We start from the raw sequence: 13,653 nt of genomic DNA on the forward strand, positions 1-13,653 counted from the left end.
TGTGTCTGAAGATTTTGAATGATTCAACAGTGACTGCTTGTTTCTAAACGTTTCTCTCTCTCTCTCTCCTCTCTCTCTCTCTCTCTCTCTCTCTCTCTCTGTGTGTGTGTGTGTGTGTGTGTGTGTGTGTGTGTGTGTGTGTGTGTGTGTGTGTGTGTATCTCTCCCAATTTGCCATATTATTCATTTTCACAATCATTTTCGGTTTATTTAGCTCTTGGTGTGTCGAAGTTTTACAGCAATAATTTTCAGATAATTATCTGGGTTGTGGAGATTATCAAATTCATTATATATTTGATAAGCAGTTTTGATGACATCGAGGCACTAAACTTGATAATCAGAAAAGGGACCTTGGCGAGGGTTCATACCATCATTTTATAAGGAGAGATAGAGATAGCAAGAGAGAGAGAGAGAGAGGGGGGAGGCAGGAGGTGGGGATAGAGAGTGACAGTTGGGCAAAGAGGTAAAGAAACAGACACACAAAGACAGTCAAAGAGAACAGCCATCCATCCAGGCCCCTTCCCATATTCCCCAACTTCGATAAAAAGAAGAAAAAAAATTGAAAATTTATTTTGATTGCAACGGCGTTTGTACGTACATATCAGGTTCGTCTGAGCCGTTAGCGCGCCATGAATCTCGCGCCCGTTTTCTTAGACAGCCCCAGGGACTCATGGGATTGGTGTTTTACAGGAAGGACCCGGATGGCCCTAACGCTTAGCGAGGCGGGCTGATTGAATTGTTCTAAATCTTCAGGCACAAGGGAACGTAAAGTTTTACAAACTGTTCAATTGCCAGGACACTGTGTTGCTGGAATTGGGTTTCTCCTCTGTCTGCTTGAGATCGATGGTGCGGGAAGTGAGGAGCTTCAGAGAGACAGGGGAGAAAAGAAAGGAAAAGAAAAACACTTGTGATGGAGTAGAGCTCCCTTTCTCCCTGTTCAGTTTTGTCCTGCTAACTTTTCAGACATGTGGGAAGGGGGCAGAGAAGTGTGGGTGTGTGGGGGGGTGAGGGTGTAGAAGGGAAGAAAGGGATTTGGAATTCTGTGGCTCTTCTTCCTCAGCATCTTTGTTTTTATTATCAATCTTCATTCTTCCTGTTCCGTCTCTTTGTATGTCACTTGTCTCCCATTTCCCTCAAAGTAGGCTGGTTGGTATTGATGCAGCATTGTGAAACTAAAGGTTTTAGTTTTTTTTGGTTCAAATATGTTCCACAACAGATAAAATTGCTCAACATGTTTGCTTTCATCTATCGTATTTTCTGAAACGTAATCTAAAAGAAAGAGAAAAAAAAAGGAATAAAGAGAGAGCAATGTCTTTGATATTGGTGAATTTAATCACACAAAATAACGATCTTGCTTTTTTCAAGTTTTGAGCCCGTATTTTTAACATACAGATGAAAAAAATCGGCAATATGGATGGTGTACGTTTAGTTTCGTATGAAGTACTAAGTACGATGTGCCAATTTGAAACTTGTAAAGAGAGACAGAGACAGACAGACAGACAGATATAATGAGAAGGAAACAGGAACACAGGGGTAGAGAATGAATGAATGAATTAATAAATGTTTTGTTCACATTGGCCATTGCCCCTCATGAAAGGGTGTCAGAAAATAAACCGCATTGACAGAGATAAGACAAAGTCAAACAAAGACAAGATACAAAATAGATAAATATATAAAGACATTAAGCACCTGACACAGAAAACAGAGTGATAAAAAGCGAAGAAACTCGAAAATTTATTCTGATTACAAAGGCGTTTGCACGTATACATCAAGTTCGTCTGAGCCGTTAGCGCGCCATGAATCTCGCGCCCGTTTTCTTAGACAACCCCAGGGACTCATGGGATTGGTGTTTTACAGGAAGGACCCGGATGGCCCTAACGCTTAGCGAGGCGGGCTGATTGAATTGTTCTAAATCTTCAGGCACAAGGGAACGTAAAGTTTTACAAACTGTTCAATTGCCAGGACACTGTGTTGCTGGAATTGGGTTTCTCCTCTGTCTGCTTGAGATCGATGGTGCGGGAAGTGAGGAGCTTCGCGGGAAGGGGGACGGGGGAAGGGGAGAGGGGGAGAGAGGAGAAAAGAAAAACCCTGCTTGTGATGGAGTAGACTTCCCTTTCTCCCTGTTCAATTTCGGTCTGCTAACTTTTTGGGGTGTTGCGTCTCTCTCTCTCTCTCTCCCCCCTCTCTCTCTCTCTAACTAACTTTACTCCTTCTGTTCCTCTTCCTAGTATACTGCTGCTTCTCCTCTTTTCCTATCGACAGGTTGGGTGGAGTATCTCTCTCCACATTGTGAAACCGGTCAATTATCTTCTTCTTCTTTCTTTGCGTTCGTGGGCAACAACTCTCACCTACAGTCGCATGTACGAGTGGGCTTTTATGTGTTCGACCGCTTTTATCCCGCTGTGTAGGCAGCCATATTCCGTTTTCGGGGATGTGCGCATTCTGGGTGTGTTCTTGTTTCTATAACCCACCGAATGCTGACGTGGAATATATAAAAGATATTCTTAACGTGTGTATTTGATCTTTTGCATGCAGTACACACGAAGGGGGTTCAGACACAAGCAGGCCTGCACATATGTTGACGTGGGAGATCAGAAAAAATAGTATCGGGAAACAATCTCCACCCTTTTACCCACCAGGAGCGCCGTAACCGGGAATCGAACTCAGGAAAACCGGGGCAACCACAACTTCGCACTCTAGATTGCTGAACATGTGAGCTTGCATCCACGGTGATTTTCATAAATATAAAATCTTTTTTTTTTTTTTTTTTTTTTTTAAGTATTGCCTTGAGAAACTTGTTTCCTGCTTGGATTAACTCAGTTATTTGGAGTGATGGCCTAGAGGTAACGCGTCCGCCTGGGAAGCGAGAGAATCTGAGCTCGCTGGTTCGAATCACGGCTCAGCCGCCGATATTTTCTCCCCCTCCACTAGACCTTGAGTGGTGGTCTGGACGCTAGTCATTCGGATGAGACGATAAACCGAAGTCCCGTGTGCAGCATGCTCTTAGCGCACGTAAAAGAACCCACGGCAACAAAGGGGTTGTTCCTGGCAAAATTCTGTAGAAAAATCCACTTCGATAGGAAAAAAAACACAAAAAAAACACAAAAAAACCTGCACGCAGGAAAAAAAATCTATAAAAAAAATGGGTGGCGCTGTAGTACAGCGACGCGCTCTCCCTGGGGAGAGCAGCCCGAATTTCACACAGAGAAATCTGTTATAACAAAAAGAGAAATACAAACACAAATTTATTGGTAGATGAAATTAGTACACAGCAGAACAGTCTCGGTTAGATGAAATTAGTACACAGCAGAACAGTTTCGGTTTGAATTTTCCTGTATGAATCATATCAGGATGGGTTCGCAGGCTCCCTTTCATGGAGGACCTTTCGTCGTTTGCAGAGCTAGAAGTAGGTCATATGACGTCAGGGGCAGCCCACCACCGTGACTGGCTTCTCTGAGTTTGCACTGCTTTTGTTCGGACAACTTTTCGGCAGAGTTTATAAATGGATCAGTTCGAATACATGATGGCAGAGATGTGACAAGAAACACGCTAGTAAGTAAACATGAAAGACTAAAGCATATAATGGTTGTAATTATAAAACCAAGTATATCTTGTAAACGTGCAAAAATCGTCACCGAAAGTGTTCAAAATCCTTTCGTCAGAACAGCGATTTCGACGACAAAATTTTAGCCTTTCGGTGATCTGGAAAAATAGGAAATGGAGACGCGAATACGCACGCGGTTCTTGCTCAAATTAACCGGGTAACCTCTTCGAAATTCAGACGAAGGTGGGTCTGCAAACCTCCCGTTCTGGATGTGGAGAGGAGGAAATTGTCAATGTCATAGCACGACAGAATACCATGCGCATTTCAAGCGACAGCAGCCACAATCTCGCAAATTATTATCAACTTTAACCTTCAGGTAAACGCTTCTGTGTTCCCCAAAATTAAGTACTTGCTCTGGGTTGGTTTTTTTGGGGTTTTTTTTTTTTTTCGATTCTGTCTTCTTCACTGAAAGTGATATACAACGAAGAAAAAAAAAACGATAAAAAAAAATGTAAGAATCATACGTGTGTGTGTGTGTGTGTGTGTGTGTGTGTGTGTGTGTGTGTGTGTGTGTGTGAGGGAGTGGGGGACGGAGGAGGCGTCGGGGGAGGGGCGAGGGGGCGTGCATGCGTGCGTGTGTGTACGCGCATGTGTGTGTGTGTGTGTGTGTGTGTGTGTGTCTGTGTGTGTGTGTGTGTGTGTGTGTGTGTGTGTGTCTGTGTGTGTGTCTGTGTGTGTGTGTGTGTGTGTGTGTGTGTTTCTGTGTGTGTGTCTGTGTGTCTGTGTGTTCCATCTCTTTTCTTTGCATTTTTAAAGGAGGCATCTTTTTTTACCCTGGTTTCGTTCTGGAACCGGAAAATAAGAGAGCAGGAGTTTTTTGACTGACACCTATTTTAGACGTGTTTTTTTGGCATTGATGAGCGTTTCAGTGCTATGTGATTTGTCGTTCTTGAAATTATCTGTCTATCTATCTGTATTTGTTTATCATTTATTTCGGCGTATTTCTATATCTGATGTAGATTGCAGAAGTGTGTAATTTTACTTATCTCACTTCTGTTCATTTATTTAGTATTTTTATGCTTTTCCGGCGTTGTTGATAGCTTAAGTGGTATGTGATTTATCTTTTTCTTAATCTGCAGAATTATCTGTAGTTTGATATATTCCCAGTTGCTGATGTGGATTGCAGTGGTGTGTTCTCTTTCTGACCTCATCAGTGTTTGTGTTGGCCTTTTATGTATTTATTTACTAGTTTATTTGAGTATTCATTTACCTTTTACGTGGTATGAAATTGCGTTGGCTGTCGCTGAGCTATGAAAAAAAAAAGTTATTTCATTTTGATTTTAACAGGTCTGTCAATCAACTTATCCATCTGCCTTTATATTCATCTATTGAATGGGGTTATTCGAAATGAGTTTACAAAGACTGTTTTGTCAACATTTTCATTATTAACGAACAGTTATTCTAAAAGTGTAAAATGATATTTTCAAAAGATTGGCACCGATAAAAATAGCATTTCAAAACAATTATTATGAATGACCAATATCAAAACTGTGTTTTGAAAAGCTTGGAAAGTTCAATATAAAAGATTTATATCTTGACAGACGGACAGACCTACAGACGCGAACATAACAGCCAACCAGTATCGTTCTCCTGTTCTTCAACATATCGACAGGAAGGGAAAAAAAAGTACAAGATGAAAAAAATAATTAACTGGTAAATAACTGACACGCTTAACTACCAGGCCGGTCTGTTGACAGTGAATTATTATGCTTTACTTTTCTCCTTTCTTCTTTAATGCGGAAATGCAGGATTGATGAACTGCGGAATGGCACATTCAGCAAATATACACCGATGATTAAATGCATTCAGATTTACCATCTGTCCGGGTATACATACATAAAGGAACTATTGACACCAGAACGTACAGCAGCAGTTTATAATATACCCGAAACAAGACAGGTGCTTTCCTTTTGAGGGGTGCTGGATGCGAGGCGAGCGGAAGTTGGGGGTATATAATAGCACACAAATAAGACTAAGAAACCAGTGTGCGACACCGCACGACAGCCCAACCCATCAATCAAGCCTGCACGCGCGCACACACGCACACACACACACACACACACACACACACACACACACACACACACACACACACACACACACACACACACACACACACACACACACACGCCTCATTCTTCATCCCAGTCAAGACATTTATATATACGCAGCAGAAAGAAAAGCGAGCAAAGGAAGACGAAGTCTTTTTTCTTCTTCTTCTTCTTTTTCCGGACAGCCGGGAAACCGATGAGTTTAGCCTGCGGCACAGGTGGGCCTGATTGCAGAGTGTTCACCCTTGACAGATGGCGCTGATCCATGTTGACCAGAGCTCTGGGAAGTCTCGGACGGAACGCGAGATAGCGCGATACTTCTCGGACCTCGGGGCGTCTTTTTCCGGACTGGACTCCGCCCATGGTCTAATTGACAGTGATTTGTCGTGCAAGATGGTATCAAAAGAAGCAGCCTTCAACTTCCTTTCGTACCCCTCCTCTCTCTCTCTCTCTCTCTTGTTGCTCCTTTCTCCGTTCTGGGTAATAACAAACGGACCAAAAGGTAATAAATATCAGTTCAATGGACAAGAGAAAGAAAGAAAGAAAGAGAAAAAAAAAGAGGGGGGAGGGGGGAGGTTGGGGGCGAAAGGAAGAATAATAAGGGAAAAGACAGATATGATTTAAAAAAAAAAATGTTTATCTATTTTTAGAACCCTTCACATATGCACATTGTTCTGAATATCCTACCTTTGTTACTCCCTTCGACCTCTCTGTCTCTGTCTCTCTCTCTCTCTCCCCTCTCTCTCTCCCTTACTTCCTTCCCATCTCTTCTCCTCTGTGTGAATGAATGACTGATTGGCTGGCTGTTGGGTGCAGGGTCTCTTGTGTGTGTGCGTGTGTGTGTATGTGTGTGTGTGTGTGTGTGTGTGTGTGTGTGTGTGTGTGTGTGTGTGTGTGTCCCTCTTCTCTCTCTCTCTCTCTCGACGTGTTCTTTGCTTCCTTTTTACAATTTTGCCTCTCTCTCTCTCTCGTTTAGTTGCATTCTTTCTTTCTCTTTGAAACAGCTTAAACCAAAGCCTAATGACGCCGATAATTATGATAAAACAAACTGTAGAAAGTAATAAGTGTGTTCTTTTCCCCCTCCCTGTGACAGTTGCATTATTACTGGCCTTCCTTCAACCACATCATATGTGTTTTCTGTTTGTTGTTTTCGGGGGTGGGGTCTAAAAGAGAGCAAAAAAGAAATTCAGATGAAGAAGATGGTGAATGATAATGATGAAGATGATGAAAATGATGATGCTGATGCTGATGATGATGATAATAGATAATGAGCAGATGTTAAAAAATACAACAAAAAATAAAATAATAAAATAAACAAATGCATTAATCAACGAAAAGGTTGGAGAGTGGTAAGAAAAGTGGTAAAACAAAAAGAGACTGAAGCGAAAAAAAGAAGTCAACAAAAAGGAGGATTGAAAGAAAGAAAAGAAAGAAAATAAAGAGAAAAAACATATGATATAGGTGAAAAGAGAAGGGTAGTAAAATGCATGCACCTTAATTACGTTAAAAAAAAACCCAACAAAACAACAGAAGACGCTAAAAGCAACTCTGATCCCTGCAAAACGACGTGACAGTACAGTCCAGATACGAACTCACCTAGTCAGTGATGGACACCCTATGAATAATTAAAGCGATTTTCTTTGTGCCTCTTGAACCCTCCAACACACACACACACACACACACACACAGAAGTGAGACAGCGAAAGACAAAGAGAGATGGTGGATGTGAGGGAGCAGTGAAGAGAACACAGACAGACAGACAGACAGACAGACACTTGAGACACAGATGAACAGAGCCAAGAAAGATCGAGACCCACAAAGAAAGAATGAAAGAAAGAACGAGAAGAAAGGAAAAGAAAGAAAGACAGGCACACAGAGAAGAACTCTGTGTGTGTGTGTGTGTGTGTGTGTGTGTGTGTGTGTGTGTGTGTGTGTGTGTGAGGTCTTTAAGGCTTTCACTTTTAATTCCGTTTCAATCCATTGTGTTAAAGGACCTGCTCTGAGAACTGTCTTGATTCTGTCCAGCCGCTGCACAGTGATAACTAGACTAGAAGGAGGAGAGAGAAGGGTGTGTGTGTGTGTGTGTGTGTGTGTGTGTGTGTGTGTGTGTGATTGTGTGTGTGTGTGTGTGTGTGTGCGTGCGTGTGTGTGTGTGCGTGCGTGCGTGCGTGCGTGTGTGTGTGTGTGGAGGAGGAGGAGGGGTGAGGGGGCCCACGAGGGAAGGAGAGGGGAAGGTGGAAGGGTGAGACGGTGGTAGGGATGAGGAGAGGGAGGGAGGGAGGTACAGGGGGTGGGGGTGAGGTGGGGTCTTCGTAGGAGGAGATGAGCTGGGAGAGAAATAAAAGGAGTGGATGTGAGGGGGAGGGAGGGTTCCAGGGAATGGGGAGGGGAGGGAGTAGAGAGAGAGAGAGAGAGAGAGAGAGAGGGTGGGTGGGTGGGGAGGTGGACGGAGGAGACTTGGAAGGCCCCTTTGAAATTTCACACCAGTTCCAGGCGACAACAGAGCAGCGGTGACACCGTGACAGCTTCGGTATTGGCAGAACTTTGCAGTGGTGCCCTACAGAGATAGACAGATAGAAAGAGAGAGAGAGAGAAAGAGAGGGAGGAAGGGTGGATAGTGGGAGAGAGAGAGGAGAGAGACAGAGAGAGAAATAGAAGGAGACGATGAGGAGGGAGAGAGACACAGAGAGAGAGAGGAGAAGGAGGGAGAGAGAGAGTGGTGGGGTGGGGTGTGGGTGTGGGGAGAGAAATGGCAAAGGGAGAGAATTAAAGAAAGGAAAAGAGAGAGACGCTGAAGAGAAAGAGAGAGGGAGAGATTGGAGGATGATAAGAAAGAAACAGAAGGAAAGAGAGAGAGGGAGGGGGGGGTGAGGTGACAGAAAGAGAGACAGAGACAGAGGAAGAAATGAGGGACGGAGAGAGATAGAGAGATAGGGGAAGGGAGAGAGGGAGAAGAAAGATAGAGGGGAGGGAGAGAAAGATAGAAAGAGGGAGGAAGGGAGAGAGAGAGAGAGAGTCAGAGCAGAGAGAGACAGACATACAAATACACATACAGATAAAAGAGAGAGTGGATGGAGAGAGAAAGAAGACGGAGATAGAGAGAGATAGAGAGAAAGAGAGAGAGAGAGAGAGAGAGAGAGAGAGAGAGAGAGAGAGAGAATAAAAGAAAGAAATGGAAGGGGAAAAGAGAACGAAGGGAGAGAAAGAAGGGAGATTGAGTGAGAATAAAATAGAAACAAACGGACACACACACACACACACACACACACACACACACACACACACACACACACGCAAGCACGCACGCACACACACACACACACACACACACACACACACACACACGGAAACTGTGAAAGAAACAGAGAAAGCAACACATAAAGCAGACAAACGTGGCTATGTGCAAACACATGGACTGGGAGAGACAACTGCATCCAAGAAAGCCAAAAAAACAAACAAACAAACGAGTGTGGTGGCCAAGTGGTTACAGCGCTGGATTATCGCACAAGAGTTCGATCCCCGCTTCGTATTCGGCTCACCTGGTGGCTGTAAAGTGGAGAGATTTCATCAGAATTATGCACAGACCTGCTGGTGCTCGTGCCTGAACCCTCCTCGTGTGTCCATACGCTTGCAAGATGATCAACTACGCATGTTAAAGATCCTGTAACCCATGTCAGTGTCCGGGTGGGTTATGGAAAGACGAAGATTTACCCAACATGCATGTATTAATTACGACAGAGTCATCGGCAAGTCGATGTTAGTTATGTAACAAAAAGAAAAGTAATTAAAAACAATGATAATAATAAAAAGCAAAGCAAAGCAAAAGAACAACAACAGCAACAGCAGCAGCAACAACAACATCAACAAAATAAGCAAGCAAAAAACAACAGGAAAAGACAGCTCTGCAGGAACAAAAAAAAAAAAAAAAAAAAAGGTAGTGGAGCGGAGTGACGGGCCGGAAGGGCGGAACCACCACCCCCATCCCCTCCCCTCCCCTCCACACTCCAACCCCACATCCCCAAACCCAATCCCCCCGCCCCCCGCCCCCCACCCCCCACCCACCCACCACCACCACCACCACTACCACGTGACAAGGCTGAAAGGGGAAATGACCCGTGGGGCGATAAGGTGATAGCTTCTAAATTATCTGCCCCTTTTGGCGGGACACGATGGACGCGTGTGCAAACCAAACGTGTAATTATCAACTGACTGACTGTGGGCTGCTCCTTTCTTTCCGGCCTTTCGGCCTTTCTGCCTCAGCTAGCTGTCTGACTGACGTCTTGCTTTTCGATTCTACCCCCCCCCCGCCCCCTCCCCTGTGGTTGCTTTAACTGGCATGGGGAGGAGAGTTTCGACGAATCTGTAATGGTGCTGTGTGTTGTGACTTGGTGTACACATACACACACACACACGCGTGCGTGCGCGCGCGTGCATACATACACATACACGCACACACACACACATACACACACACACACACACACACACACACACACACACACACACACACTCAAAGAGAGAAACAGAGACCTAAATAATGACAGAGAGAGAAAGAAAGGAGGGAGAGAAAAGGGAGGGGGAGAGATAGGGATAGAGAGAGAGGCTAAAAGAGAGATCATGGAGACACAGTTCACAGAAATAGAAACAGTGACAGTGACAGATCAGAGGCACATACAGAGAGAGAGAGAGAGAGAGACAGAGACAGACAGACAAACAGACAGACAGACAGACGTCAACAGATACAGGCATCATACAGACACAGCTGATAGACAGACAGTGACAACGAGAAATCAGAGAAAAAATTAAAACAAAAAAATCTTTAATATGATATCCCACGAAAATGTAGGGGAAAAAAAAAACCTTCAAGGAATTACCATTCAGTGCTGGTGGAGGTTTGTGCATGGCAGATTGCTCTGTGGTTAGCAATGAACTGCAGCGGTATTACGGGTGGTGGTGGTGGGGGGTTGGAGGGGGGCGAGAGGGGGCGGGAAAAAAAGAAAGAAAGAAAGAGAAAGGAAAAGTAAGTATGTATAACATGAAGATCGATAACAATTTCATTCAAATGAAAACGAATACTATGCTTTAAAAACAACAACAACAATTGTAATATGAAGATCGATAACAATTTCATTTCAAATGAAAACGAATACTATGCTTTAACTCACTCAGTACGGCCAGTCCTCTCTTCTCCTCTACACAGACCCCTCGGATGTCCAGTGGGTGTCTGAATGACCCAAACTTTAGCTTCCGTCGTCAGAATTGTGGTATTCTTTGTCAACATTCACCTCTTCAGTATAAGAGCCTTCCGCTTGCAATATTTTGATGATGGTAATTGGGCTGAAACGCTGTTAACGTCGTCTCTTTCGCCGTTCGTATGGAGAGAGTTAAAAAAGCAACAACAATTGTAACATGAAGATCGATAACAATTTCATTTCAAATGAAAATCGATAACTAAGCTTTAAAAAACAACAACAATTGTAACATGAAGATCGATAACAATTTCATTCAAATGAAAACCAATACTATGCTTTAAAAAACAACAACAATTGTAACATGAAGATCGATAACAATTTCATTTCAAATGAAAACCAATACTATGCTTTAAAAAAACAAACTGTATACAGTTCTGACGTGAGGATAGCTAACAATTTCATTTAAATATAAAAGTGAAAGCTTTAACAAACATATTTGTGACGAGAGGATTGATAACAATTTTCCTTTCAAATGCTTAACCGAAACAAAAAGCTTAATTAAAACATTTGTGATATCAAATACAAAAGTGAAAGTTTTACAAACATATTTGTGACGAGAGGATTAATCACAATTTTTATTTCAAATGCTAAACCGAAAACAAAGCTTTAAAAAACAACAATTGTAACAAGAAGATCAATAACAATTTCATTCAAATGAATACCGATACTTGAACATCGATAACAATTTCATTTCATATGAAAACCGATACTATGCTTTAAAAAACAACAATTTTAACATGAAGATCGATAACAATTTCATTTCAAATGAAAACCAATACTATGCTTTAAAAAACAACAACAACCAAACAACAACAATAGTAACATGAAGATCGAGAACAATTTCATTTCAAATGAAAATCGATAACTAAGCTTGAAAAAACAACAACAATTGTAACATGAAGATCGATAACAATTTCATTTCAAATGAAAACCGAAACAAATAAACTGTATACAGTTCTGACGTGAGGATAGATAACAATTTCATTTAAATATAAAATTGAAAGCTTTAAACAAACATATTTGTGACAAGAGGATTGATAACAATTTTCCTTTCAAATGCTTAACCGAAACAAAAAGCTTTAAACATTCGCGATATCAAATACAAAAGTGAAAGTTTTTACAAACACATTTGTGACGAGAGGATTAAACACAATTTTTATTTCAAATGCTAAGCCGCAAAACAAAGCTTTAATTAAACATTTGTGATAATTATGAGGACAGCTGACAAGTTGACTTTCAAAACAACGCTGTCTCGTCAACTTGTTCTCAAAGCTCACCAAGAAGTGACGACGGCTGCCTCTCCTTTAAATAACATGTGCCATGTGTCATTTTGTTGCCTTTCTTTCATTCTTTCTTTCTTTCTTTTCTGTCTCTTTTCTTCGGTCAATCAACTCTGCGCCATGTTGGGGCAAGTACGGCAACACGAAATTATCGTCTCCAGTTACTTCCCCTTCAGCCCTCTTTTGCCGTGGAGGGAGTGATGGCTGAAGGGTGGCGGCGGGTGCGGGTGGGTTGAGGGTGTGGGTGGGTGTCCCTGTGGCCCAGTGGAACCAGTGACAAGACAATGACCAGTGTTGTGACACCCAGGGTTTGTTCGTTCAACAATAATTGGGAGGCGGTGGTGGGTCTGAATGTGTGTGGGCGTTCTGAGTTTGGGATTTGCTCACGGTGTTCAAGAGGTTAAGGAGATGGGTGTGTGGGGGGAGGGGGGTTGGGAGGGATAGGGGGGTCTTGGGTGAAGACTGGGAGGGGGGAGGGGAGAGGAGGGGGATATAACGGGAAAGAAGAAATGATGGGCAGGGGGTGGTGGTGGCAGAGTATGGGGAATAAGAGAGAGAGAGAGAGAGAGAGAGAGAGAGAGAGAGAGAGAATCTCATTTGATTCAATATGGTGTGATCACTTGAAGAAGGTCCTCCGTCAACTCTGAAGCCTTTGACGGTACCTTGCTTTGTCCCATGATACAAGTCACAACCCCCTCCCCTCCACCCCCCAACCCCCTCCACACACGCCAACCCTCCTTCTTCAAACCATGTGGGTTGGGCGCGTGGGGGCGGGGGAGTTAAACTTGTAACGCAAATCTCTCTTTCCTGGCCAATCCATTGGTAGCCAACCAAATCAGTCAATCGCACGGTTTCAGTTTCAGCTTCTCAAGAAAGCGTCACTGCGTTTAGATAATCTCTCTCTCTCTCTCTCTCTCTCTCTCTCTCTATATATATATATATATATATATGTATATATATATATATACGCTACATGTAAACCACATCAGCCAGGCAGATGCCTGACCAGCAGCATAACCCAACGCGCTCTTGTCAGGCCTTTGGTGCATGAATTTCTCTTTGTGTACCTGTAAGAGTGGATTTCTTCCACATCATTTTGTCAGCAAACACTAACGTTGCCATGGGTTTGGTTTTTCTTTCTTTCTTCTTCTTTTTTTTTTTTTTTCCACCCGTGTACTTAGTGCGTGCTGCACACGGGACCTCGGGTTTATCGTCTTCTCCGAATGACAAGACGCTCGGTTTGGTTTTCCAGTCAAACTTGGGAGAAAGGGCGACAGTGGGATTCAAACCCAGTACAGACCCTCGCGGACGCTGTATTGGCGGATAAGCGTCTTAACTATTCTGCCACCTTCCCCAATCATGTAATTTAGATTCACAAACCAGACACCCATTCCTATTAATCCAGTCCCAGGAAGTATCATCACCGGAAGCCGTGGTAAAGTGGTTAGTGTCACAGACGGGAGTCTC

The sequence above is a fragment of the Babylonia areolata genome, chromosome 9 (genome assembly GCF_041734735.1).
Source record: "Babylonia areolata isolate BAREFJ2019XMU chromosome 9, ASM4173473v1, whole genome shotgun sequence".
In the NCBI taxonomy this organism is placed as follows: domain Eukaryota; kingdom Metazoa; phylum Mollusca; class Gastropoda; order Neogastropoda; family Buccinidae; genus Babylonia; species Babylonia areolata.